Here is a 27,754-nt window from a genome sequence, read left to right as displayed (position 1 = left end):
AACGAAAAAAGCTGACATTTTATTCTAGTTGAATTTACAATCGTACCTTTTATTATACGATTCTTCCGTAAACCGACCTTCAAGTGATAATCGAGAGCTCGAAAATATTACAACATATTTGATTAGCGAGACAATAATCATTTTCCCCCATAATTGCCAAAGTCGCACGTTCCCATTATCAGCTGGACTTTCTGGACTGCGGTAGAAAATAATACGGAATCGACGTTGTCTGAAAATTGAAAACCCAGCAGCAGAAGTGCAATAAATTAAAACACCCACACGGGTTAACGATCGCGGGGGTCAAAAGGGGCACAGCAAACAACAGGCGGTGCAATTATACAATTAGCGCACAGTGGGTGCGAAAGGGACACACTCACTGCGCCGGCGATAGACAAACAAATGTTGGAATATATTTGCAATAATGAAAATAATTAGAAATTCAAATTCAATAAACGTAAAAAGCAAAATAATAAATAAGCAGAAAACCGAGAAATAAAAAAACCTACGGTAAATAGAAAAACTCATAAATAATCTAGCAGAATATTTATACATTTGCATAGATTAAATCGTAATAATTTAGCGTGTGGTGAGTGTATGAGAAATACACTCATATAAGGCGAAGAAAAAGAAACAGCTTGAAAAGCAGCTGGAAAAAAAAGACGATTCCCGAGAATCACATGGAGATATGGGGGTATTTCAAGTATGATTCAAGCTTTCAAACCTGAGCGACTTCTACTTTTTTCGAACTGCGAATGATATAGTATTTAGCCGTACTTAGAATGCCGTACTTAGAATGCTTTGTAATGGTTTATTTTTATAGGTATTATCTAATAATATTGGACCTATAAATGTATTGCTTTATAATGGTTTACTTTTATAGATATTATTTATAGTCCTATATATATATATTGATTTATAATGGTTTATTTTTATTGGTAATATTTTATTATACTGGGCCTTTAGGCTTTAACTTTAACTAGTTAGTGCGTAAACTTGTTATCCATACTTACAATGCTTGATAATGCTTTATTTTTATAGGTATTATTTAATATTATTGACCCTATATATATATTGTTTATAGTGGTTTATTTTTATAGGTATTATTTAATAGTATTGTTTTTATAGGGGTTATCTAATAGTATTGGGCCTGTATGCATTAGCTTTAACTAATTTATGCTTAAACTTACTAGCCACACTTATACTGCTTTATAAAGCTTTATTTTTATAATACTGGTTCTATAGGCCTTATATTAACTAATTAAATTTCTAATTTATTCAGAACGTTTATTTTGGGATGCTACCCATTTGATTTTTCTTAAAAATTTAAAGACAACCAACAACTTTGTTTCCCAGAATTCTTAATTTATTCCAAAGTCAACCTTGATTCCAGCAAATTTGAAAATTTTAATAAAATGCCTATAATTTATGTCGACTTCCAAGACTTCGTTCCTTCCTTTTTTTTGGTGGGGAGTTGGGGTATGAAGAATAATATAAAAATAGAGCTTCGGTCGGTAACTGGGCAAACTCTAAAACTGCAAAACCAATTGGCAACTCAAAAGTGGCGACTTATTTATTTACGTATGTGTTTTCTTTTTTTGTATTTTTTTCTCTGTTTTCTGTTATTCTCTCGACTTGGGTAAAAAATAAACCTGTTTTTCACTGGCTCACGCATTTCGGCAACAACACAGCCGTATGTCTGACCATTAAACCGAAAAATAAGCAACGAAATAGACAACGCTCTGAGGTTACAAATTCTGTTGCTGCTGTTTCAGCAAAAAATAAAGGCCCGCCGTCGAGCAACAAAAGTTAAAGAGCTCTCCATAAAAAGAGCTCAAGAGTCGACCGCTCAACTCAACCCAACTGAACTGAACCGGAGCTCTTATCTTTCGGGCCCGCAAAAAGTACATTGTACCAGTATATGTATATGGCCAACTGAGTGACTGGCTTTTTGACCAACTGTCGGCCTTTCGGTGGGATTTCTTTTTGTTTCTGCTTCTGTTTCTCCATATTTTGCTTTTGCCACTCTGTTCTACCTGTTGACTTGGCCGTTTTATTACCAACTTGTCACACTGACTGAGTTTTCCCTAACCGCCTGAAGACTTTATGATGTGTCAAGTAGGGCTTAACACCTCAATTTAAACTCCCCTGTGCGTCAACAAGAATGCAATATCATTAGCTGGTTAAAAATGTATAATATTACCATCAATATGGGTGAAGTAAGGTCTCAAAACAGGTTAAGTACATTGTTCTTATCTATTCCAAATTACATGCATATAAAGACATTTATTTTATGTTTGAATTAAATAAATATAAATCGCAAGTATAACAAAAATTAATTGTTATATTAGCTTTGATTTTAACGTAATTCGTTTTATCTTTAATCTTTAGTAAAATAAAAAAATCAAAATATAATAAAAAGATATTATAATTAACCCTCGCCAAATTAACCCTAACCAAATTAATTTCATAAATTCGTTTGTAAATTTCCACAACAAAATTTCCATAGAAAATTTGTTTGTTTTATTCGGAAGCATATCGAATACGATTTTATAGCTCTAAACTGACCTTAGACAGAGACCTTATAGCAAAGATAACGATATAAACAAACCAATATCAGACAAAAACAAAACTGTTGTTAATTTGGTATAAGTGCATTCAAATATGCTAATAGACTGTTCACGTTTCGTATCGATATTGCGGATCCAGAAAGAAAAAAAAAAGAAGAAGATACTGGGGAACTGAGATCCAAGACCAAAGATCGCCACAATATGAAAGAATTCAATTGTATTGGGGGCGTTTACCATGAAACAGTTTATTATGGTAGTCTGTTATCACTAAAATAAAATATGCCGTTGTTTATATTGTTTAGTTATATGTATATTTCAATATTGAACAAAATATCCTAATATCTCATTAAACTAAGACAAAAAAAATACATGAACATGGTTAGGATAGTTGTTAAAAGCAGTTCTAATCTTGTCTATGAATAAATTCCCTCAGATGCATATCTCTATGAATTTACTGGTGAATTCACTGACATAAAATTTAACAAGCACTAACAAACATATTCCCACCAATTACATAACTAATTTGGTTTGAATATTTCCATAATTAAGATCATCTGATTTATTCCAAATTGAGCTTTAATTTGAATAACAACTACGAATTGAAATACAATTTTATGAGAAGTATTTGATACTTTGTGATATTGGCAAACATGTTTTAGGTCATGGAATTTAAAATTAGTTTATAGAAGAAAGGGAAACCACGCTACTAATAAGAAAATCATTATAATACTTTATTAGTTTATAGCTTTAAAACTTTAAGTGGTTTTTTCTTTAATTAGTTGTCTCTTTTAAACATATCCAGTTTTTCAACTATAAATAGATCTATTTCGACCACATATGGCGACTGCTGTTGTTCTGGTTGAGGTAAACACTTTTGTTAGCTGATTAATGGCCCTACGCTGGGCACGTTCCAGTGCAAAAATCGAACGATACGGGGGATCAAGTGGGGTTTAACCAATATTATGGCAGGTCGTGACTTTCAGTCACTTAGTTAGCAAGACAAATAAAAAATAGAATACTCCTGTTAATGCGGTTGCTCAAAGCGCAATTGAAAGGTAAAAGTACTAAAACGAGTAGTACTGAACATGTGATTCACCAAAAATAATACTATATATATAGAGAGTTATATTCGCGGTGTGGCGTTAGGTTTAATCTTTAGAAACTTTACGACTTTGGGCTGGGCTATATGAGTTTTGGGGTTCTGGTTGCGTTGGGCTGTGCCGATTAGATAAGCAAATTTACTATGCCTTCGGGCGGCATCAAATGTAAATTCTGTCTGACAGCGATAATATTGTTAATAGCCAGTTTGGTTTGTTTGGTTTTGGTTGAGCCTGTTTTCATTTGGATTGTGTCGCACGCGTGGAGGTGTGATCGCCAAATCCGTCTGGCCCATCAATCAATGAAAAGGTATTCTATAACGAAGAGCTTAGGCATCGATTTGAATAAATATAAAACTAATTGGCACGAGTTTCAGTCGTTTAGCTAGAGGTTCTATTTATAAACAGATCCAACAAGTTTTTGTAGGAGGCCTGATTTTTGGCTTTATAACATGGAATAATAATAATATAATATCAACGTCTGGAAAGTCAAATAGAGTATTACCTCTTAATGATTAGAGCTTACGAATTTCAAAACCTTCAATATAGTAAAAAAGAAATGTTAGTTTTAAGTTAGTTATATTATTATTCAAATAGAGTGTTACGTTTTAATGTTTAGATATTACAAATTGTTATTATTATTATGTAAAGATTGCTCTAGTTTCAACTAGACCTAGTACTTTTTAAATACTTGTAGTTAGTATAATCAATAAATTTCATATGATTTTTATTAACGTTACAATATTTAATGATATATAATTTGAAATAATTCTTTAAATAGCTTATAATTTATTGTCCATAACTTTTCTACCTTTTTAAATGAAAAATAACTAATTTAAGACTAGGTTAAAATGTATACTAACTGTATGTCATTAATAGTAAAACTAAAAACCACTTTGGTTACAAAAAAGAACCCACTTTACGTTTAAGTCTCGTACAATTATTACAAGTTCAATGACTATGATTAAACAGTCTCCGATTTCGATCAAGGTGTTCATATGGACGATCGGAAAATCGGACGGACAATCAGACTAGACTTGCCAATTAATTATGATGGAGAACGCATGGTTCAGAAACCAGTTTTAGTCAGAAATCTTCTCGAAACCTTTTCGCCAAAGTGTTTGTTCCAGTAATTGGATATAATTCTCCGAAATTTAGACAAATTAAAATAACAATACCATAACAACATAACAAGGCATAATACAAATTTTGTAAAGGAATCCCCGAAAACCCCATGGGGATTCTATGAAAAATCCATTAAAATCGATGATTCAAACGAACTACACATTTAACAGTTCTGAGCTACTGCACTCAACAAGCATCAGAAACATTTATTTTTATACTTAATTATAGCCTTATAGGCACCAATTGATTAACGAATTAAATACAGAAAACGCACACAGATCAAGTGGGGTGATGGCTTTTCTCGGGCGAGTTCAAGTGAATTTATTGCACTTTGCCAGCCCTGATAGAGTGCATAAATAAACAAACATTACAGCCAGTTTGTGTTTGACACACAAACCATTCAATGTCAACAGGCCAAGTAGGTGAAAATCGCCAAAACAAGTGGAATATATGTATGAATGTTTTATGAATTTTAGTTGAAAGAATATTAAAATCATGTAACAATTATAAGAGTTGAAAATTACTTAATATTATTTTCTACACCCAGAAATAAACCTAATTCCAGAAAACAACATGTTTGATTTGCTAAGACCACGTTAAAGACTTTTAGTCCCAAACATTTGTTTTTAAGTTTAAACGAAATATAATTAGAGTAAAAAAAAAATAAAATGAAATTTTTATAATATTTTATTTTGTTTTTTGTTAATAATTAATTTTGGTTTTGGTAAAATTTTAAATCAAGTAAAAAAACAGTAGCGTCAGAAAAAAAAAGAGATTTTTTTTTAAACACACTTTTGATTTAGCAGTTGATAAAAAATACACAACATCCCCGAAAACCACTTTTTTGTTTTGACCTACTTTTTTTATATGCTAAAAATTCTTGATACTAAAAATTTTATTAAAATTATAATTTTAATTATAAAAACAATAAATATATGACTTAATATTTTGTATGTTTTTAGAAAAAACCATTATATTTGTTACTAATTTTTTGTAACATTTTGTTATTATTAGATTCAATTTTGAGAAATTTTTTTTTAATCTTAATATTTAAACAAGTTTAAGCTACGTACTAAATTTTTTACACCTGGCAATGCCTCAAAGTGAGTGAAAGAGGGAGCGAGGGGGCGGGGGCGTTAGAGAGCAGCCGTCGATTTGTTTGAAAACAGTGAATTGTTTACGACTTTTTGGCGAATATTCGAGTGGCTGAGAAACGTTTTCGGCTGCTAATGCTAACAGACTTGAAAGGCGGCGGGAATCAATTAGCGGCCTGCAAGGCCTTTAAAAACGTATTTCCAGCAATTTTGATTCCTTCGTGTTGTTTGTTTTCCTCTTTTTTGGAAGTAACGTGATAAATAAAACAACACAGCTGATGCGCTCTCTCTCTCCGCTCGCGCTCACCACACTCGCGCTCTCACTCTCACCCACACAGCTGGAAATACAAATACAAGGCGGCCATTGAGAAAATAAAAGCAAATAAGAAGCAAAATAAAAAAGAAGAAACAAATTTCGCAACGCCCTGAGATTTTTATTGCTGTCTCGTTTTACCCAAAAAAAAAGGAAAAAAAGAGCCGAAAAAAATAATAATAAAACATAAAAACACAAATAAATATAAAGTTAACAATGACGACATTTTGGTACTCTAATTTGGGGAAAAACTCACCTCTCTTTTTCGTGGTTTTTTCCTTATTTATACGAAGAGCGTGCAATGAGGGAGGGGAAAAGAGGTGGGAGAAAGAGCACAAGACTTTCACAAAAATAAAAACTCAAAACAGCATTTATTTGCATTGGCTTTTCACTGGCTTTCGCTGCACTTTCACCGCACTTTTCACGTTTTGGGAAATTGTTTTCCTGTGCCTGCAGTTGTTTTTCATCTGCTCATTTTCTCGGCTGTTTGATTTTCTTTACCCAATTTTTTCGTATTTTTTTTTTGGGCCATTGAGCAATATTTCTTTTTCAAACGCCAAACGCACACACACACACACGAAGACGCGAGAGGCACTCACAAGTGTACGCACAAGCACACACACATCAGTCGGTGTGTTTATCCACCAGCTTTATTCTGCATTCTGCAGGTTTTCCGCTGCACTGCGAATTTCTGACCAAAGTTGTACGTTTTCTTGGTTTTGGCTACGTTGGCCAAGAAAAACAAGGCACAAATGCGAATTCGATTTCCCTGCTGTTTACACGCGCTTTGCTGCTTTCCCGACTGCTTCGCCCGCTCTCCCAATTGGAAATGAGTGCAGGTGAGAGCGAGAGCGTCGGCGCAGTGTGGCCTTTGATCGCTGCTCAGCGGCATTTTGGGCGTAAATAGCGTGCGGTCACACTGCAGTTCGAAACAGCTGTTTGAAAAAGGCAAAAACAAATTCGAAAATATCTATTTTTAGTCGAATATTTCTAATTTTGTCTTGATTTATTGTGTAAACAATTTTACTTTCTTTGCCTTGTTTTCATGACTAATGGCGGGCAAAAGTAAATTCTTTTTTCAAAAATGATCTGCTGTGTGAGACAGTGCCTCTTAAAAGTCGTCTTCTAAATTATCTTTTTTCAAAAACCTGGTAGATTTTAAAAATCTTAATTTTTGTGTTAATTAAGCCTATATATTGAACTGCATATTTTTAATGCTATTTTTTAAGACTAATCTTAAAAATAATAAATTTATTTTACTTTTCTCACATTTTTCAATTTTTAGTTTTAGTATTTTTTTATTGTTAGTTTTATAGGAAGTTAAAAAGGCATTAAATACATTTTTTCGGTATTTATGAATTAAACTAAAAAAAATGTCTTCATTTTATTGTTCGTCAATTATAATTATGCTGTTTATAAATGGTAAGAATGGATTAAATTTTAAAATGTTGTATGTTTATTTATCAATTTGTTTTATTTGTAACCCATTTTATGAAAATCGATATATCAAGGCCACAATGTGTTGCACATGCAAATTAATTATAGCCCTGCAAAGGAACAGCAGTAAAGTAGGCCAGAAAAATTAATTAGTTGAGTGCCCAATTTAAGCGGGAACAAAAAAAACTTATAATTGATATTTAAGCCTAACGGAATATTAATTGGAAATGTAAAACGAGAATATCAGGAAACCAGGATATAAAAAAAATACATTAAAGCAATGCAGTATTATCAACCTTTAAAGTTTTGGAATGAACTTACTTTAATTAATGAGTACTTTTAAACATTTGATATGATACTATATCATTAAATCATTTAACCAAAAAAAGGACATTTATTTTGTATGCCTTCTTTAGCAAAGTACATTTAGATAAAAATCCTGGCGGACAGCTTTAGTTAGAGTTATTAAAATTGCAAGACGCTTTTAAAAGGTTTTTCCTGAGTTTGCCTTTCAAGTCCGCAGATCTTTCTGTGAAACTCATTAAGTGGTCATTAAGTGCAGTCGACTGTAAATTTGGTTATGCCTCGAACAGTCCTTCGACTGCTTTATTTTGTCGGTGATTATTCAGGGTATTAACAAGGCTAGGAATTTAATTACTCAAAACAAGAAACCAGAAGCAGAAACCGAGTTAAAAAAGGCAAAACCCAAGACCGAGCATAAATTGGACCCTTTTCATGTTGCGTTTGGCAAATGAAAGATAACTGAATGGTTGGAAATACACAGAGAACAATATGAATAAAGTACTATTTCGTTTAAAATATATTTAAATGATTTGTTTAGCTACAATCGAATTTTAACACAATTTTGATCAAATTAAAGAAATAGATATACCTAGAGAAAATACTTTTTTTATAACTTATTTAGATGTAAATGTATTTATTAATATTCTAATTCTATTCTGATTATCAAATATCATTAAAAAAAATTGTGCGGAATCTACTAGTCCCCATGTTAATCTAAAAGTACATTTTTAGCATCAACATCTGTTTATAAACAAACTTTTAGAACCATATAGAACAGTTAAATATACAATCTTTGGTAGCACTAAAAAAATAAAATAATTTAATCTTAAATGTTCATAACTTGATATTCTTTTGGTTCCAGATGGTAAGACACATTTGCTTATTTTTTGAATACCCAAACAGTTATTTATTTATTTCTCTCAGTGCATTAAAAATCACAGTCTGGGAATCGAAACAATGTCTTCATCCAGAGCGGTCCTCCCAGCAAATTGCAGCAATAAAATTGAAGAAATGTCCGATGGGACCGTGAAAAGCGGATGGGGAAAATGGAAATGACAGGAGGATGAGGGAAAACCCAGTGCCGACTGTTTGTTCCTGTCAACTTTCATTCGCTACCCGCCCGTTGATTACAGACCCCCATTTCAGCTTTTTACTTTCATATTTCCCCGCATTTCTCCCCCCGAAATTCGAAGTCAAGCGGAATAACAACAACATCAACACTTGCCACAGGATTTTGGGTGGAAAAGGGGGGTTGTGGGTTGAAAAATGGGTGAAAAATGGGTGGTGAAGGGTGGTTCCACTGGGTCCCCTTGTTTTTGATGATGATGACAGCAGAAGCGGGAAGTGAGATGCGATAATGATGTACCCCCTTCATTATTCGCAGGCAAACGAGTCGCCGGCTTCATAATGAGTACCAGAAATTCGCGGGGCGCGATAAGTGACAAACGGTTGGAAAATCGGGGAAAATGGGGAAGGATTCAGTGCATCCTAACTTCCGGTGGAGCAGTAGGATCATATGGCAAAACGTCCGCCACTTCTCTACTTCTCCAAAAAGTACTAGAGTTCAAAAAGCGTTGGTGAAAGTAGTAAAAAAGTAATTTGTTTCTTGCTAAGAACAACACAATAAAACTGGTTGGCTTTTATTCTTAAGATGGTAGGTTTAAATATTGTGGTCTTCATTCTTGTAATTAAATTTTATGACTTTTGACAAAGGAACTTTCATCAAAGGTTTAAAAAAAAACGCTATTATAACTCCAAAACATTTTATCATTTTAAAACAAATCGTAAACCATAATTTTGTAATCTTTAAAAAAATGTTATAACATAAGCGGAATGCAGTACTTCAAAAGTTCTCATGTCCTAAGCAAATTACAAAATTACTTGATTATCCAAGTTTGTGTCTTTAAATTAAAGCATGTTATTTTTAGGAGCATCCCTAAAGCCTGGCCTTGCTATTTTTGGTAATTGACCCTCGGCCAGTGTAATCCCTTTTCAGATTTTCCATAAACTTAGGACTTTAAGTCATCCTGGGTTCTTTCATCGGAGGCACCTGAGCAGCTTGTAAGCAGACTAGCAATCAAAGGACATGGGACGACAAAGGAAAGGACCCGCTCCTGGTCATCGGACACTGGACGTGGGACATCGGCTATCCCATCAACACAACTAATCCCCGGCATTCACCGAATGATGGACACGTCTGATGGACACCCAATCCCCCAACACTCCGCACTTCATTTCCCCGGCAATCCCAGCCTCTCTGTTGTTTCACTTTTTCATTTCTGATTACTGCCCAAGGCGCACACTGAGAGAAAGCGGAACAATATATCAGAAAAATTGTAAGCAATTTAAAAATCCTATGTTTTTTTTCGAAAAGCACAAAAGGCTTATAAATTTATTCATTATATAAGCTATAGGTAAGTTAATTTTGCAAATGTACAATTTATTAGTTTTTACGCTTTCAAATTTAATATGCAAATTATTGTAGGATTCATTTTTCCTACAACAAACTATATTTTTTTAGACTGACTTTCTTAATTAATTTATAATTATAATTTAACAAGAAACATACATTTTAATAGTGACCGTATGTTAACAAGTATAGTTTTTATTCAAAAAATATATTAAAACAAAAAAGAAACTTATTGTGTTGATAGGAAATATACCTACTACTCTATACTTTTGGAACTTTAAGTGTGACCAAATATACTTACGCAAAGAAGGCATCTATTGTAATAAAATAAATATATTTCATATACTTTTAAAAATGTACTTTTTAAACTTTAGTCTTTTCTTGATATAAATAGATCTGATTAAGATTATATTAACAAAACATTTAGGTTTAAAATAGTTTAAATTTATAATCCCTATTAAACACAATCTTATAAAATAGTAAACGTAGTTAAAATACCAGTAGATAAATATTTCTAAGCTAACTTCAGGTTTTATAATAATTTTTCCTGCATTTTGGGAGTATCTATCCACTTTCTACCTAAATCTTTCGATTTTCTCGAAGTGCATTTTGTTGGGCCAGCTTCTAGAGATCCCCACCAGATCCCATTTTCCTCCGCAAGGACTCTGTTTATCTCTGACAAAGAGGTCGGGGCAGTGCCTGCTGATTGCAGCCGTTGCCATTGAAAGATGCTGCGGCGCTTAGAACTCGGGGCTCTGGGCCCCGTGTTTATCTTCCGAGCGATTCCAGCTGCCTGCCTTTGGAGGGCTCAGCAAACAGGCTGTCGAGCAAGGGTTCTGTCGTTTAAATACCATCTTGACCGCCCAATGAATCATTCATCTGTTCTGCGAATCCAATTATTGCGCATACGCCCTGCTGCACGGTCTTAAAACTTTAAGCCAGCTAGCAAAGCAGAACAAAAAGCACATAAATTGTTGTTCGCTGCAGCTGTACAAATGTATTTGATATCTAAAATTGAACCAGAATCTCTGGCATTGATTTATCATGCAACCAACGTAATTCAATATGGATAATGACCTAAAAATGGGAAAATTAATGCCCTCCGGAGGGAATTATCGAGCAGAAGTGCATGTGTGTCCCTAATTATTACTCCATTTGTCTGCAGCTTTATGGTTGGAAGGCGATTTGTTTAAGGTCAGAAAAACACTAAACTATTGCTTTAATAATGATATATTTTTACTGGATGGTCAACATGATTTATTAATTTTGAATTTTTATTTTTTTTTTTGATTGGACACAATTTAAACTGTTTATAAACGTTAATCATTTGTACGATGCTACTTAAAAAGGAACATTAAAACATCATAGCTAATAAATAAATTCAGCGCAATATAAACATAACATACAATAAAAGTGTTGTGTTTTTAAAATAATTAACGGAAACTTTTTAAAGCAAACAAATTTTTAAAACGGATAATATAGGTATTGATATTAATATATTTTCTTAAAAATTATAATTGTTGTTTGCTTACATTATTCAACTTTTCCTTATAAATATAAACAGATACTTTATTTATTTATTTATTTATAAACAGATACTAAATTAATTAAAATTATTGAATATTGTTATTAATTATTAATTCCTATTAATTTTTATACATTTATTTCCCAATGTCAATAAATACATATATCTTTGAATTTTAAGTTTTGTTATTTTATCAATTAGAAAATGTCCAATTTGTTACCTATCTGTTGACAAATTATAAATTTTTTGTTTTTTTTTTATTTCATTAAATGTAGAAATTTGAAAATTCACCTGTCATTGCTAATGAATAAATTTATTTACAAATAAACGTAGTTTAGAATTTATCTGTCAAAAAATTAGTGTTATTTGCATTATGCTAATGGGCATTTTTAATTTACATTATTTATGTGTCCTAATTCAATTTTTCACATGCGTCACGGATAAAAAATTCATAAACTAATACCGCAGTTATTAAAGTACACACATTAGTCGCAACTTTGTGTGTGTCAAAGGGTTCGAAAATAAAGTAAATAGAGTGGGCGGTGGGCGGTGGGCGGAGATCAATAACGTGTAATAACACGTAACAAAGTCTGCGCTCGTCACGCGCGCAACGTAAAAAACAAGGAAAAAACAATAAATCGATTGCCTTTAAAAAAAGGCCAAGGAAAAAATATGGAGCGGGTTTTACGGGGTCGACTGCCACGGCAATAAAGCCAGAAATCACGCTGGGAGCATGCAAATCCCAAAAAGATTTCCACACGCCCCCGAAAACTGCCGTGGAAATATTCATTTTTGGACCCGAGCAGAGACAAACAAAGCCCAAAAAATGTGCGCTCAGCTCGACAGAGGGAAACAAGTTAACTAAGACAAGGAAAAACAAGATAGGAAGCTAACTTTGGCAAGCCGAAGTTTATATACCCTTGCAGATGGTTCCTATGGGAGCAAGGTATATACAGACCCTTCCGATATTTAGAAAATAAAAATATAATCATATATCTGTGATAAGACAACGTTACATTTTTATTTGCTAGCACATATGTTTCGCCGAAATCGAAAAATAATTTGTTTTTGTATTATTTTGACATTAATATTGGGATTCTTTATATGGCAGCGACATGATATATTAGTCCGATTCTCATCAAATTTTATTCTTAATTCTGAAATAATAAAAATAATTGGTATACCAGAGTAGAAGTTAATATGATTACGAAGCTATAATTATTTTCCTATTATTTTGTCGTTAGTTGTCCGATCGTTTTTTTTTTATTTTACCTTTATTCCTTAGAGATCTGTAGGATATAGCTTTCCTGCAATAGTAATAGGGCATTTGGAAAGGTTTCATTGCGTTAGTTTTAAAACTGAAAACCTAGTTTGGGTAGAAACGGACAGACGGACAAACAGACGGACAAACAGACGGACAAACAGACGGACAAACGGACGGACATACGGACATGGATAGATTAACTTGCCTAGTGAACCTGATCAAGAATTTATATAGCTACTTTATGGAGTCAAAAAAGTCTCCTTCACTGTGTTGCAAACTTCTTACTGAAATGAAAATACCCTCTGCAAGGGTATAAAAACCAGGGGGAAAATCCGTTGGTCCGGGCAACGATAAATTCATATAAATCGCGTTAATTTAACCGCAAGCGCAGTTTAAATAACTCAAATGGCTGGGAAAGCTAGCTGTATTTCCCCAGCTTTTCCGACTGGACCCGCGCGCACCTAAGCTTGATAAAATGTCGCCGCAAAGCTCAAGACAAATAACATCCCCCCGACTCTCGCATTTTCCTTGGCAAGAAAGGTTGCCAGGACTGCGGAAAAACGATTGGAATCTGGAGAAATTACGTTCTGAAATGTTTGCCACAATTTGTTTTGCCTTATAATGAGTTGTTTTGTATGCAAGGACAGACTTTCCACCGCTTTTCCGAGCTCAATATGGCTGGTAAAGTGGGTGGCAATCGCTGCCAAGAGGCCACTTAAAGTTATACGCTCCGTCTCTCATCTTAACGCTTTTGCCTCAATAATCCGGTCAAGTGTTGGCCAGCGATTTTAATTGTTTGCAATTATTTCACCCATTAATTGCTTTTAATGGGGCCACCTTTAAGCGCCTGTTAATGCTGGGCGATCATTAATAGATTTGTAAAGCTTTCAGATGCCAACACCTTCACGATCAGTTGGCTGCACTTTGCTGATTTGTTATTAACACCAAAGGAAACCAATAGCTTAATTGGACAAAAGATATGATTTATAATACGAAATGCAATTAAGATCGTATGATACTAGCTTGCTTTTTGACTAACTTACTGGGTTTCTATTAAAAATTCATGACAACCCTAATATGGTTAGTTACAATTAGGGTCTTATGATACTTGATGTGTTTTTAATGTCTTACTTACTTACAAAAATATAATAAATAAGTATATAAAACATAATGTATATTTAAAAAAATTTAATTTGATGTGTAACATTTTTGTTCAACTTAAATCATGAATATATACTTTTAAGGAAACCTTTACGAAACAGAACTAAATTTTACAATGTTCTTAATGTCTACCTTAGAAAATAAAAGTTTATACAAATCTATGAGGAATACTTATATAAATTATACTAAATATTTTGTATTTTTTAAAATAACATATATTTTAGTAAAACAAATTTTTATCATAAATTTATATTTTTAAAGAAAACTTTATAAAAAATGTATCAAGTTTTCTTCGATAATAAAAAATAAGCAAATATAGTACTCAATAAAAAATGTTTTTAATAGGTATATTAAAAATATAATTAAGACTTTCTTTATATACGCCAAGATAAACATTAGTTGTTATGAATTTTTAACTTTATGGGCTAAATTATTTTTAAATCGTTAGTATTAAATTCCTTGAAGTTACTTAAGAATGACATAATAAACCTTTCTTATATCATAATATTTATTCAAAGGAAATAATTCAGCTTTTGTGGGGCATGGCATTGAAGTCGGACTTTATGGTCTGTTGTCTCTGGAGGCCAAACTGGCAATCGAGGCCAAAAAGGGCCGACTTGGCCTTAACTTTCCTTTGATGGCTCATTTGAAGCTGGGCGAGCCAAGGGATTATTGTGTCCTTGCTCATTTAAGTTTGCCTTAAAAACTTTTGCTTCATTTGCTGCTGAAAAAGTTGAATAAAAACTTTGCTAAGGCTTCGCTGGCACCCCGTTTTTTTTCTCTCGTTTTCTCTAAATTTCTCTGGCTCATTTCTCTTTTGAAGGTGCGACGCAACAACCCTTGCAAAAAAAGGGGGAAAAAAGCAAAAGGAAATACCCCCGGCGACATAAACGTTAATTGTTGTTGGTCATGACATAAGAGCCACCATGAAAATGGCCAACACAGGCCAAATGACATTGCTACCAAAATACCAAAACACAATTTTCGCTATGCATAAAGTGGGCTAAAAGGGGGGAGAGAGAGAGGGGGGGGGGGGCTGTACAGGCAGGACTCTCCTAATGAACCTGCAAGGATATGCGGCAAATTTAACGTCAACTGAAGTCAAGCCGAGCGAAAAGGATTGGGCCACGTTCCTGCAGAAGGCCTAATCAAAGCGACAGCTGAAATCCGCAAAATCACACTCACACTGCCAAAAATACCCACACATTCGTACGTATAAAGTTATGTATGTATACACACAAGAACAAGGTCAAATGGTAGAAATTTCACCCGAAATATTTACGGTCGAACGATTGCCTCCTTTCTTCTGTTGGCCAGCAAATCGCATTCGACTCGAATTTCAAATCCAATCAAGGGAAAATAATTTTCACTTTACTGAACTGCAAAATGAAAGCATCCAATGCGCTTAAAGTATCTCCCAAATAAATAATTAAACTTCAGTTCTAGCTTAAAGTGTTTTCGGTCTGATTTTACTTTAGGTGGATTGCTTTCTACGTCTTCTGATTGCCTTAGTTAGGACTTTTACTTGCTGAATTTTCGTTATATTTTCTGGGCTTCTTTTTCATCAGGCATTTTATTCTTTGGGTACATGTGTGTACGAATTTGTTATGGTTAGAGTTCTCTTGTATTGCTAATAAACCATTTTATAACATTTAGTTAGCCTTACTCTACTCTAGCTCATTTTTAAAAATTTTTTTGAAACCTACATGTCTTTAAAACTAATTTTTTAGATCATTTACGTATTCTTTTTCGCCTAATATTTTTTAATGACAATAAAAATGAAACCTTTTTAAAAATACTTCGTCTCTATTACTCTATTCTAACTTTTTTTTTAGCATTTCCATGAAGCTTATCTGTTTTAAGCCCCCATTTTATGATTTTATGATATTTTCTAAGCCGTCGAATGAAATGAAACTCCAACTGATATAGACACCCCGAATCTAAAAGCGTTCCATGTGTTTGCATAATCCAAATGACAGCTCAAAAAATGAGCTAAAACCGAGAAAAAAGCGGAGCAAGTGAAGTAAAAACTGAAACAAAACCGATTCAATGACAAAAGTGAACAAATGAAAACGTAATGGAAACCTTACATGAAAACCCATTAATCTTGGCTCTGACGCAATTCGCACGCAGGTGAAAAGCAGGGGGAAAGTAGGGGTAAAACCGGGTGAAAGCAGGGGGTAAGGCCGGGGGAAAGCAGAAAGGTTGGGGATCAGGGGCCATAAGGAAGATTAGCCATGTTGTTGTGCAATGGCCAATCAAAATCCGACCAGGAACACATGAGATGATGGCGTCAGTTTCCTTTCAGTCCCCGTTCACCTGTGGCTTTTCCACACCCAACCCCACCCAATAAATATCACGATTTGATGGAGGAATTAAGAGAGTAACTGCAATGTTTTATAACATCAGCGAGGAATGACATAGCTATTTATATCCCTTTGTTTAGAGGTTGTCTTTCATTTCATATATAAATCTAATTTCAGTTGATTTAGATGTGTCATTTGGAATTATATGATAAATCTATAATGCTGTTCTGGGAAAATATAAAAATAAATATAGATTTTCATTGTTTGAACATTATTATTGAAAAGTATCAAGTTTATCACGCATACGCAGTGTGGTTTATTTTCATTTGCCACGTGGCGTATGAGTTATATTTATAACTATGTTCCATCAATGTGATATCAACATAAGTCAATACTTTTATATAAAAACCAAGATATAATGGATAAAATAAAAATAACACCCAATATATTGTTAAATTAATTTATGGGATCTAAATAAAATCCGCGGTTATCTATCACATATTTCATGGCTGACTAACAGCCTCCATTAAAATCATTCAGATATGGTTTCTCCCTCGATTTTGCCTTCCCGACAGGATCATTTGTATAACTTTGTTGTATTACCACCCCACTCTTCGTGCGACTTTTGTCCACCTCCTCAAATTATTTGCTTTTGCTCCTTTTTTTACGGTCGAAGGACGAGGACAACAGACAAAACACTCCCATGTTGATGGGTGGAGCGAATGAAATTTAAAACCGAGACGCCTTTTTAATGCATGTGTACTGTGTGCACGTCTTCCTTAGTGAAATTAAATTAATGACAAACAATTTCTCATTGTCTTTTCGCTGGTGCGTACTTAGCACGCGCCGGAAATGTATCCATATCCGTTTGAAATTTTTCCATTGTTTTCCCGCTGCACACAGAAAGTCGTTGGAGCGGCGATAAAGAGGTCCTTATGCACTAGGAAAACGATATTCGATAAATTTTTAAAATCCGCTTTTGGCTTAAACTAGCCTTTGAACTAAAAACATCATTATTATGTCAGAAAATTTCATACCTCTAAAATGGAACATATCGGTCTGAAACAATATACATTTTACTAACAAAATGGTTTGCTTAAGTCCTAACTAAATATTTTCTAAAATAATGTAAAATGTTAATAGCAGTGTCTAAATATCATTAAAAAATATAGCTTAATTATTAAGCATTATCCAAATGATAAAATAAAATATTATAAGTATATGAACAAGCGATGCAAATAAAATGGAAAGTTCAAGTTAAGAAATGTGATCAAAAATTATTTAAAAATTAAAATATAATGTTTTATAATAATAAGATAATTAACAAAACAACTGCTTAAGGATTTGTTTGGTTTAAAAAACCACGTCTATAGTTTTTAGTGGATCCAATTTTAAATTTATAGGAAAGGTTGTATGCGTTTTTTGTCACTGTAGAAGCCGTAGAAAAGGGGTGGTAATTCAGAAACAACAAGGCCTGGGACCAACATCAAATCGCCCTTAAGTGCCGGCAGTGAAGCTCCGCTAACTGCGAACGACCAACTGTCGAAGGACCGTCATTAGGCTCACCACTTGGTTAGAAACTAGGATGCTACATTAGCAGTCGTAAAACTTATGGCCAGGCCCATTGCCAACTATTAGCCATCATTGGCAGCTGCGTCCTAGCAGCAAGGACATCATGTCCTGCGGATTTTCTTAAATTTGCAATGGCCACGACCAGTACTACCAAACTTTGATGTAAAAATACACGACAATAAAGGCATCAAAAGCTAAAAACTAATAGAAAATTCATAAAACTGTGGACAGTATAGAAGATATGGAGTTGAAAAGTATTTATTTTGATCCTTAAATCTTCTTTAAAGCTGTTTGGAGTCACATCTTAGAGTTATCTTAGTGCGCACCTCTTTGATCAGTTTACTTCTTGTGAATCCCTACAATTAATAACGAAATACTACCAAACTCGAGACAAAGGAAAATTACAGCTTCGATCATCCTCTTAAACTCACTTCATTTACAAATTTGCAGGGAAAGAAACCGCAAAGCCCTTGTCATCAATTGAGAAATTGGAGTGTTGCAATTCTCAATATTTGCAAGCAAATTATTCAAAGCCTTGGTCTGAATCGGCTTGCGGTTTTGGTTATTGCCTCCTAAGGAATATAAATTAATTTCGAAATTACCAGTATAGTATACCAAACAGATTTCAAAATGGTCAGAAATGAATAACATAGTAACAGTTTATGTTGCGGCGAAGCACTTTAGCTATTAAAATTGATAAAATGTAATAAGTCAATATTTTAACAATACCCTATGAAGCTTGTCTTTGATGATATAGAAGATATTACGCCTAAGGCTATCCTTAAAAACGTTGTATTTTTAAACGTACTATAAACTAAATACAAAAATAGTTTTAAAGTTTTCTATTTTTCTAAAGGAAAATTTTAAGAATATGTTAATCTATAACAATTTTGAAGTCATTTTGAAGTTCTCAAATATTTTGTGTTGGTTAGAAATAAATGAACTGAAAAAGCACAAGGAATTTTTGCAAAGCAGTCATTTCAATGGTCTTAAAACTTGTTCTTTGCTCCGATTTGTTTCACCATTAAACGTTTCCTGGCTAATTTTAGGAGCTTGGAAAGTCCTTTAAATAGTAAGCCATTAAATGGATTCTATATTAAATCCTATGGTAACCCAGCATTTTAAATCCCTGGCGGACAGCTGGGTATTTTCCCTCGCCGGTTACATGTGCTCCAACAACGAAAAGCAATTGAAAGCAATTTCACTTTTATTATTTAACGAAAAAGCCACCCAAAAATGTCGGCCACCCCAATGTCATTTATTTCGACTAACCAATGATAAATGCGAATTTCTTTCTTCGCTTTCGTTTGCATTCAACTGGAAATACATTTTGGCAGGCAAGCGAATGTATAAATTACCGGCAAAATACACTTTTGAGGAAGTCAAAGTCGACTCACCTGGCCATTTTGTGTCCTTGAAAGCTTTCTCCTTCGATGTGAGTTTGTTTGTCCTTGGCTGCGGTCGCAATTTCAGTTGAAATCGACATGCAGGATGATGATGATGCTGATGGGGGTGCTCCTGTCCGTATCCCTGTTCCAATTTATGATCCTGATCCCTATTCTGTGTCCCAATATCCAGATGAAAGGCGGCCAGCCACTGGGATCGTTTGTCTCTGTCTAGCGGCCCTGTTGCCCTCTCTTTCACGGCTTCCAAAATGGTTGATTGAGTTTGAGATTTATGCCTTAAGTGCTGCTGGGGGATTTGTTATCTTGTCCTTTTTGGCCTGGCCTATACGCATATCGTTTGTTTGCCTTGCTTTCTATTCTGAGGCTCTGATTCCGCTGAAAATGGTAGAATAAAAACAGTTTTATAGTTGATGATGATGCAGATGGTGATGATGATGATATGATGATAATGTTGCTCTGCGGCTTCCTTTTTGCTTTCAATTTACATAAGCAGCAGCATCATTAATATTGCAGATGCGTGTGTACTTACACGAATAAAAATAATGGGTTAGTATCGAAATAAACAATCAAATAAGTTAATTTATAACTTTTTTTTGTCATATTTCAATGGACTACAGAATTAGAATTTAAAATTTTTTAAATTAAACCCTTTTAATTTTTTTTTTACATTTATAGAGGTTTTTAAAAAATGATAAATTCTAATATTACCAGTTAAACTTTCTTTTTGAACTTTTGCTAATTTAATATATAAAGATTTACATTTTCTCCTTAAGTGATTCAGTCTTTATAACAAATTTCTTAAGATTTTTTCACGTGTCTATGCGTGTCCGCTTTTGTTTGCTTTTGTGTTTGCTTTGAGCCCTTCTGTAATTTCATTTCCATCCTTAACAAATTTAGCTTGTTGCGGACATTTATCATACGCCCTGTGTGCCATGCGTTCTTCCAAACATAAATCACTCACATCTCCCCCGGATTCTTCGGCCTTTTGGGGCACTGGTTCCCCTACTCAACATAAAAATGACCAAATGCAATTATAATTCGCAACTCAAACAACTTTTAATGCCAACTGACAGCTGCCCAGAGTCCGCCCATCGATATCCATCGATGTGATTTTGTAGCGTTGTTCTATGTTTTAGTAGAATGTTATGGGTTGAGGTATGATTGATTGTTTAGGCCGGATTGTCCAGCAAGTGCGGGATAGATATTACTGGGATTTTCCTGAATCAGAAAGAACATGTACAATATACTGCCATTAAATGGGTTAGGGATTAGAGTGAAATATTGTTTTTAAGATAAATATTGAAATGTTTGTCAAACAATGTAATAATTTGACTTGATTGCATACCAAATTGAAAGATATCTAATTACAAACGATTTTTTTAACTATAGGTATTTATTTCCAAACCTTAATAAAGAGATCCACAGTTAAATAAATATTCTAAACGAAATACCGCATGATTTTTAAACTATCTAATAACTGCCGACTTAAGCTTAATAATTTTGATTTAGTTTAAGTATATACCATCATGTAAGCATACCATCATCTGATTTAAAGGCAAATTAATGTTACAGCAGTCGGAACAAGAGCAGGCCCCATATAAACAGAAGATGTGCCATATAAGGCCCAAAAAACACGCCCATTACCAGAACTCTTTTACGGCAGCCCCGCCTCCTATTTGTACTCCTTTGGGAAAAGGCCTCGATAAGGGAGCTGTGGGACGGGGCGTGTATTATCAGCTGTTTCCCATTATGACTTCAGCGGAAATACACAAGCGAGTGGAAAACAGTCGAGGAAAAGCGGAAGCAAAATACAGACAAAAAAGAAAAGGCCGCCAATGGCAATGCAAACACAGTAACACACTGAGGCACGCAAACCGATAAAAATAAAAACAAAACCCATGGAAAGAGGGGCAAAAATTGGAACTAAATGCGTATACGTAATGTGATAGAAGCCGCCTGGAACCCCACACCCATTTCCGCCCTCAAAAAGAGGACTACGGAGTGATAGAGCAGGAGGAAAAACAATGGCGACGTTGACGACGACGTTGGCACTTCTCAAACAAACTAAAAATAAAGGCTAAACATTTGGAACGAAGCTTTAAATACCGTTTCTTGGTAACTTTTCTACGAATTTATTAGGCCATACGACTTAAGTCCCTTAAAATTGATTAAAGCAAATCAAAGTTAAGAAGGGTTCAAGGCAACATTTGGGTCACAAAAGAGCTTCTTGGGAAATAATATTTCCAAGAGTCTAAAGAATTTTTAACCAATTTTTCTAGTTATGAGTAACTATTATTAGGGACCAAAAATAACAGTTACTTTTTTTACTGAAATAAATATGATCATTCCTGAAAAGATCTAAAACTGTTTAACATATTTTGTTAAAAAACAGTCGAAAATAACTGTTATTCAGAGGTGACACACAAATATCTTAGGTTTTCACATTCAAAAATAGTTTTAGGTGTCTAAAAGTATGCAGTGAATAAAGGATTGTCGTCTATCTGAATGAATTCATTGTACTTCTGAGCTTTAAATACAATGCTGCATACTTTTAGGCACCTAGAATGACATTTTACAGTAATTGTAAAGTCCCAGAGAATTTTGGGGAAGAAAAAACTTCACTTTGAGGTTTAAATTAAAAAAAATTGTTTAGAACTAAAAAAAATGTTTTCAAGATGTTAATAGTTATTTCCATTCCTTTAAAAACCACCTTAAGGTTGTATTTATATTAAAAGTGTCAGCATAAGGAGTGGTATTTAAAAAAAATCCTAATACATTTAACATATTTTTTAGATATATGTAAATATCTATTTATCTTAAAATGGTAATACCCGCGATGAGGGTACAAAAAAAGGCCAACAAAGAGCAGAACCGACGGGAAAAACAACTTTTCGTGGAAAGGCCGTGATGAAAATCGAAAACCAAGAAAGGCGAAAAACAGAAATGCTAGGAACCACACACACACACACACACACACTCAAAGCTACTTAAGCCCCGACACATCGCACACATTGAAAGGAGGGGAACCCCCTGTGGCAGCTGCCATGGCGAACGAGCGAAAGAGACGGCAACTGAGAGCGACAGAGATGGGGCGAAACAAACAGTGGAACACAGAGCTTGTCACTTTATTGAGCTCGATTTCAATGCACTGCCGACTCGGGCATATTAGTATGCAAAACTGATAATCAATAGGCGACGGACGACTCAATGCCCAGCGCTCAGTGGAGATTATGGGGCAATTTGCATACGGGCATGTGCCAGTCGAAGATGTCGCCATTCTTATCCCCAAAAAAAACCCACTGAATGTGCCCTGCACATTCCCCACAACAAAGGACCAACTGCAGTCGGTGTCGTTTAATTGAGCCAGAACATCGCAATTGGCCCACTCATTCGCTAACTGACAACAGACTAATTTTTTGTTGGCCCTAATTGAAGTACGCGAATCTGACACTAAAAAGCTTTCACTGCAACTTTTCATGCAGCAATGGAGTGTTAGATCAAAGTTCTGAATAGGGGGAGGTAGTGACTTCTCCACTCTTTAAATCCCCAATCAACCCCCCTTTTTAGCATCTAATCTCATCAAATATTTTTATGTCTTTATTAAGCCACTTTTATTGTATGATTAAAGTTCTGAAACATGGGGAAGTAGTTTATTGAGCAACCCTCTTTGTTTAACTATCTAACATTTTTATATATTTAATAAACCACTTTTATTACATGATAAAAGCTTTAAGTACATATTGTTATTCACAAAAATCACAGAAAACTTCAGAGTGAACTTGATAAGGATTTTAATGATTTTAAGGGTAGGGCTTAACTCTTAAGTTTTTACAAAAACTTAAATTAAGAATTAAAATATAGAATAATTAGTTAATAAATTTCCAAATACTTAAAAATATAAAAACGCATTCAAAACGATTATAACCATTCTTATAAAATTATTAAAATAAATAAGTTCAAACCAATATAAGATCAAAGTGCAAAATAAAGTCAACACTACTAAAACCCATAATGGTATTAAATTCACTTTCAATTTTTGGAGGGCAGACCCTAAAACATTTTTACCAAATACGTTTCACTAAAAGGAAAGATACATTTATTTATCAACAGCTGCAGGTGTATTTCTATATCCCTTGCTTTCTTAATATTTATGAAATGTTTGCCAGAAATAACATAAATATGAAATGCTATACCTTTTTTCATTGCTACCTTACGACCTTTTCCGTGAAATTTTCAATAACTCTCTCGGGGGATTTTATGGTCGCAATTTGCAATTTATCATCAATTTGATGTGCAAGGGGCCGAACATAAAAGCCGTCCAAATGGTGAATGTAACAAAGGGCAATAAAAACGGATATGGATGAACGGGGCGAACGACTATCCCCCAACCATATCCACAAGCGTAAAGTTTGATTTTACAATGATTTCTGGTCAGAAGCTTAATGCATTCACCTCAGAGTTTTCTGAGTCAAGTGCACCTGCTGCTTCTACACAAAGAAAAAAATCGCTATCTTGACAAACTCGTAAATATCTAAAGAGGGGTATTACTTATCATTGACATGATGTATCATTTACCAACCTAGCAATTTAATTGCAATAAAATGTTTTATTTGAGTTGGTTTTTTGATAAGCATGTTTGATTTGAAAAAGGCTAGTCATCAAGCCATTTATATTGGTAAATATTAAGGTGTTACAATAGTAGTACAGCTCATTATAGCAGTGTTTTTATTATTTTTAAAGATTGTAGATTTAAATCATACATTTTAGGCAAGGAAACTCAATGCAAAAGTAAGTTTTGAAGTAAAAAGATGATATAAAAACTTCACTTTTATATAAGTAGATTGGTATAATGTATATACATATTATATTTAAAGATGATAAGATTAAAATAATTTAAGAAGCTCAACAGTAACTTTATATTTTTTCAAAGGATAGAGATTAAATCATATTTAAATACGGTGTTTAAATTCTTTTTCTTGAAGTAACCCCACTTCACCACCCCTAAAGAACTATTGTATGTTGTATTAATGTAATGCAGTGTAGTATAATAGATGTAGATCAATAGATTCTGGATGGCTCTTAGTAACTTAGTTAGAGGAGTGGTTGTCAAGGATATTTTTATTTTTCCCAGTGTTTCTGTACTGTATCTTCGGGGGACTAACAGAAACTATAGCATACTTATGGGCCGCTAGGAGAGTTGCCATAAGACGCTTAATAACTGTGAGTAGTGTCAAAGCAGGGGCGGTGGGGGCAGAGGGGGCGTGGCAAGGACATGGACGGCGAGGGCGAATTGAGGGTCCTACGTCCGATGTATGTACGTGCCAATGGCCGTAGTCGCAGTAATAAACACACGCACAGCCCAGTTAACACAGAAATATGCCCCAAGTGTCAGAGCGGGCAAAACATGCGATGATGAGTGGGGAAAAGCGGTGGGGAGAGCCCAAGGAAATGGGAAATGGATTTTCAGTGGCCTTTTGTTTTTGTTGTTTTTTGTTTCGTTCTTGTTTTCCTTTTCTTGTTATTTTTGTTGTGTTTTATAATTACTCTGATAGAGCTGGTTTCTGAGTGTATATGTGTTGGTTTCTTTGTTATGGTAAGCACACATAACGGTAATTTAATTAACATACATAAACACACACTCACAGAGAGAATGTGGCACAAAAAGAAAGGTGAAAGGTTGGGGGTAGGGGAAATTCTTTAAGGCACTTACAAATCGTTTCCACAAACTTTTTGGCTTTTTGTAATCGATATTTAACGCGATTTTAATTTAGACATTTATAACTTCCGAAAGCACTTGATGTTTTTTAATTATTTGCAATAATTTTGATTTTTGATTTGATCAACAAAGGACACCAACTTAGGCTATATATTAATTGGTTATATTTTATTTATTATAATTATAATTCAACTACTTTTTTTTTGGTTTGTGTTTACAGGTTTCTTCTCTTTGTGTTTATTTTTATGTGGTTTGCCGCCGGATGTTGCACGTTTTGCCACCACTTCCGTTTCCTGTGCTGTGCGAGCGAAACCAACCGTCGAGAAACGCGTTCCGCAAGCGAATAAACAAAGGGACTTCCACCGCATTTTGCTCGCATTTCCACGGCCAGTGTTGCCGTGCTGCAAGTCCTGCGCAGTGCGAAATTGAGAGGGATTTCTTGGGGAGAAAGACTTTCTTTACTGCTCTCTCTCTGTGTCACTCTCTATTTTTCTTTGAAATGCAACCTGCTGACGGAACATCTGTGTTTTTGTTATTATGCCTTCGTCAGCAGCAACAGCAACAATTGCAGCCATTCAATTGCATTTGCAGCAAGTGAACATACAGGTATTTCAATTATAAGTAGTCACTCGTGTCTCGGGGTCACCGAAAATGACTGCCGACTAATTGATGGCCCACAAAAGGTTTACGGTCGATTCTTGATTGATATTTAACGGGATTCGGGTCTGAAGCGGAATAAATAGGGGGTTTTTCGACATTCGAATATTATTTATGTATATCAATAGTTCATTTAATATCAGTCCATCAAAAAGTATATTTAAATTAAAATGTAATGAAGAAGAAATCACAAAACTGAATAATAATTATAATTAATAAAATAAAAATTAAAAAATTATTAAAGAAATTAATCAAAAATATAAAGAACATGTTTGTATTAATATTAATCATATTTAAATTACCTTGTATGACTATTAAATGCTAAAACCATTAAAATTATAGTTGCATATTTGCTTTAAATCTTTAAAGACTAATAAAAAAATCGTATGGTGATAGCGATTATTTCCTGAAAAGTATTTAACTAGCTATCTACTACTATCTACATACTAAAATGTATAACACTATACTATATAAAAACAATAAACACAAAAAAATAAAAAACATTTTAAAAGTTCTGGTTCCGAACCTAAATGTGTGGGTAGGACAGCTCAAGTACAAAGCCTTTTTTGCAGAACGATTTGCACACCAGTGCAGGAATGAGTATCTGTGTGGACTTTGTGCCTCGTCGACGGCTGCCTAATGTCAAGGTTTTTTGGCTGCTGCTTAAAGTGCAGCCGCGGCAGGAAAAGCGGAAAAGGCAAAAACAGCCGAAAGAGAACGGCACGTGGCCAACCCGCCGAGGGTAAGGGGTCGAAAAGGGGTCGATTATGCCATTACCAGGCCAATGCTGCACCTTGCCCCCCGGAAAAGCCACCCCTTCCTGCCTGTGCCTCGCATGAATGAGCAAAAATGTCGCGACAAACCCGATTCGAAAGCCAATGTCAAGTGCACGAGGCAGCAAGGATATGCAGGCAAAAGCACTTTACATGCACCATGATACCCCACTGACAGCCCAACCCCTTCTGCTACACCCCTGACCACAGTGGAGGTCCTATAAGTAAAATCGTTAACCTAAGTATGCCTTTTTATATCAAATAATTTTAAATACTCAGTATATTATCGACTTTTTAATAATATTGTAGGGGTAGAAATAAAGATAAATATTTTTTGAACTAAGAATTCCATTTTAAATTTTGGAATAATGTATTATTTTTAGACTTACAAAATAATAAGAAAAAGATAATAATTTCAAATGATAAGGTGTTTGATTTTAGCCCGAGAAATAAAAGGCTGAAATTCCACTTAGACAAATCTGACTATTACTCCTTAGGAAGCATTAGGACGGTGGCTCCTGTGACCCCCAAATAGTATGGCACACTCACGTTAATGGGCGTGTATCTATATTTTATGTGCCATCGATTGCAGTCATTTTTCGTCCTTCTCCACCTATTTCCCTCACACACGAAATATGTCTCATGTAAAACGACCCCCGGCAGGACATAATGCATTACCCCAGGCAGATTCCACTTAAGCACCAATTAGACTAACTAAACACATAATATTTGCTAATAGCAAACATCAGGCATATTTTGAATTGTTAATTGAAATATACACTTTAGTTTACACAAGCATTGTGGTTATCTAACGAATTTAACAGGCTTTAAATTTGACACGTTCGGAATGTCATTAATCAAGTTTTGATGGTCAAAATATGAGGAGAGAGGTCTGTAGGTTGGGCCACCTACTGCTTTTCGCCTGTCATTTCATTATATACCAATCGAAAGCTTGGCATATGTACCTGAAAAGCAATAATCCTTAAAACATAATTAAACAAAAAATTGGTATCCTTTAAAAACATAAA

General features: G+C 34.3%; 1 protein-coding gene across 2 annotated transcripts in view; it reads right to left on the bottom strand.

Moving 5' to 3' along the window:
• LOC108009651 (uncharacterized) overlaps positions 1 to 25,426 on the bottom strand; it is a 72,689-nt gene extending 47,263 nt beyond the window's left edge. The window contains exons 1-2 of one of the 2 annotated variants that reach the window (XM_017074165.4): positions 25,291 to 25,426; positions 19,572 to 19,955 (exon numbers count right to left, since the gene is read on the bottom strand). The gene's annotated coding sequence lies outside the window, so the exon portion shown is untranslated. Of the gene's footprint in view, positions 1 to 6,452; positions 7,033 to 19,571; positions 19,956 to 25,290 lie in introns of those variants that run through there. The other variant, XM_017074167.4, reaches the window with a different exon arrangement.
• Positions 25,427 to 27,754: the final 2,328 nt, after the last annotated feature.

The sequence above is a fragment of the Drosophila suzukii genome, chromosome 2R (assembly GCF_043229965.1).
Source record: "Drosophila suzukii chromosome 2R, CBGP_Dsuzu_IsoJpt1.0, whole genome shotgun sequence".
NCBI classification, from domain to species: Eukaryota; Metazoa; Arthropoda; class Insecta; order Diptera; family Drosophilidae; genus Drosophila; species Drosophila suzukii.
Note: the sequence above shows the minus strand (reverse complement) of the source record. Positions and strands in the feature narration are given on the sequence as shown.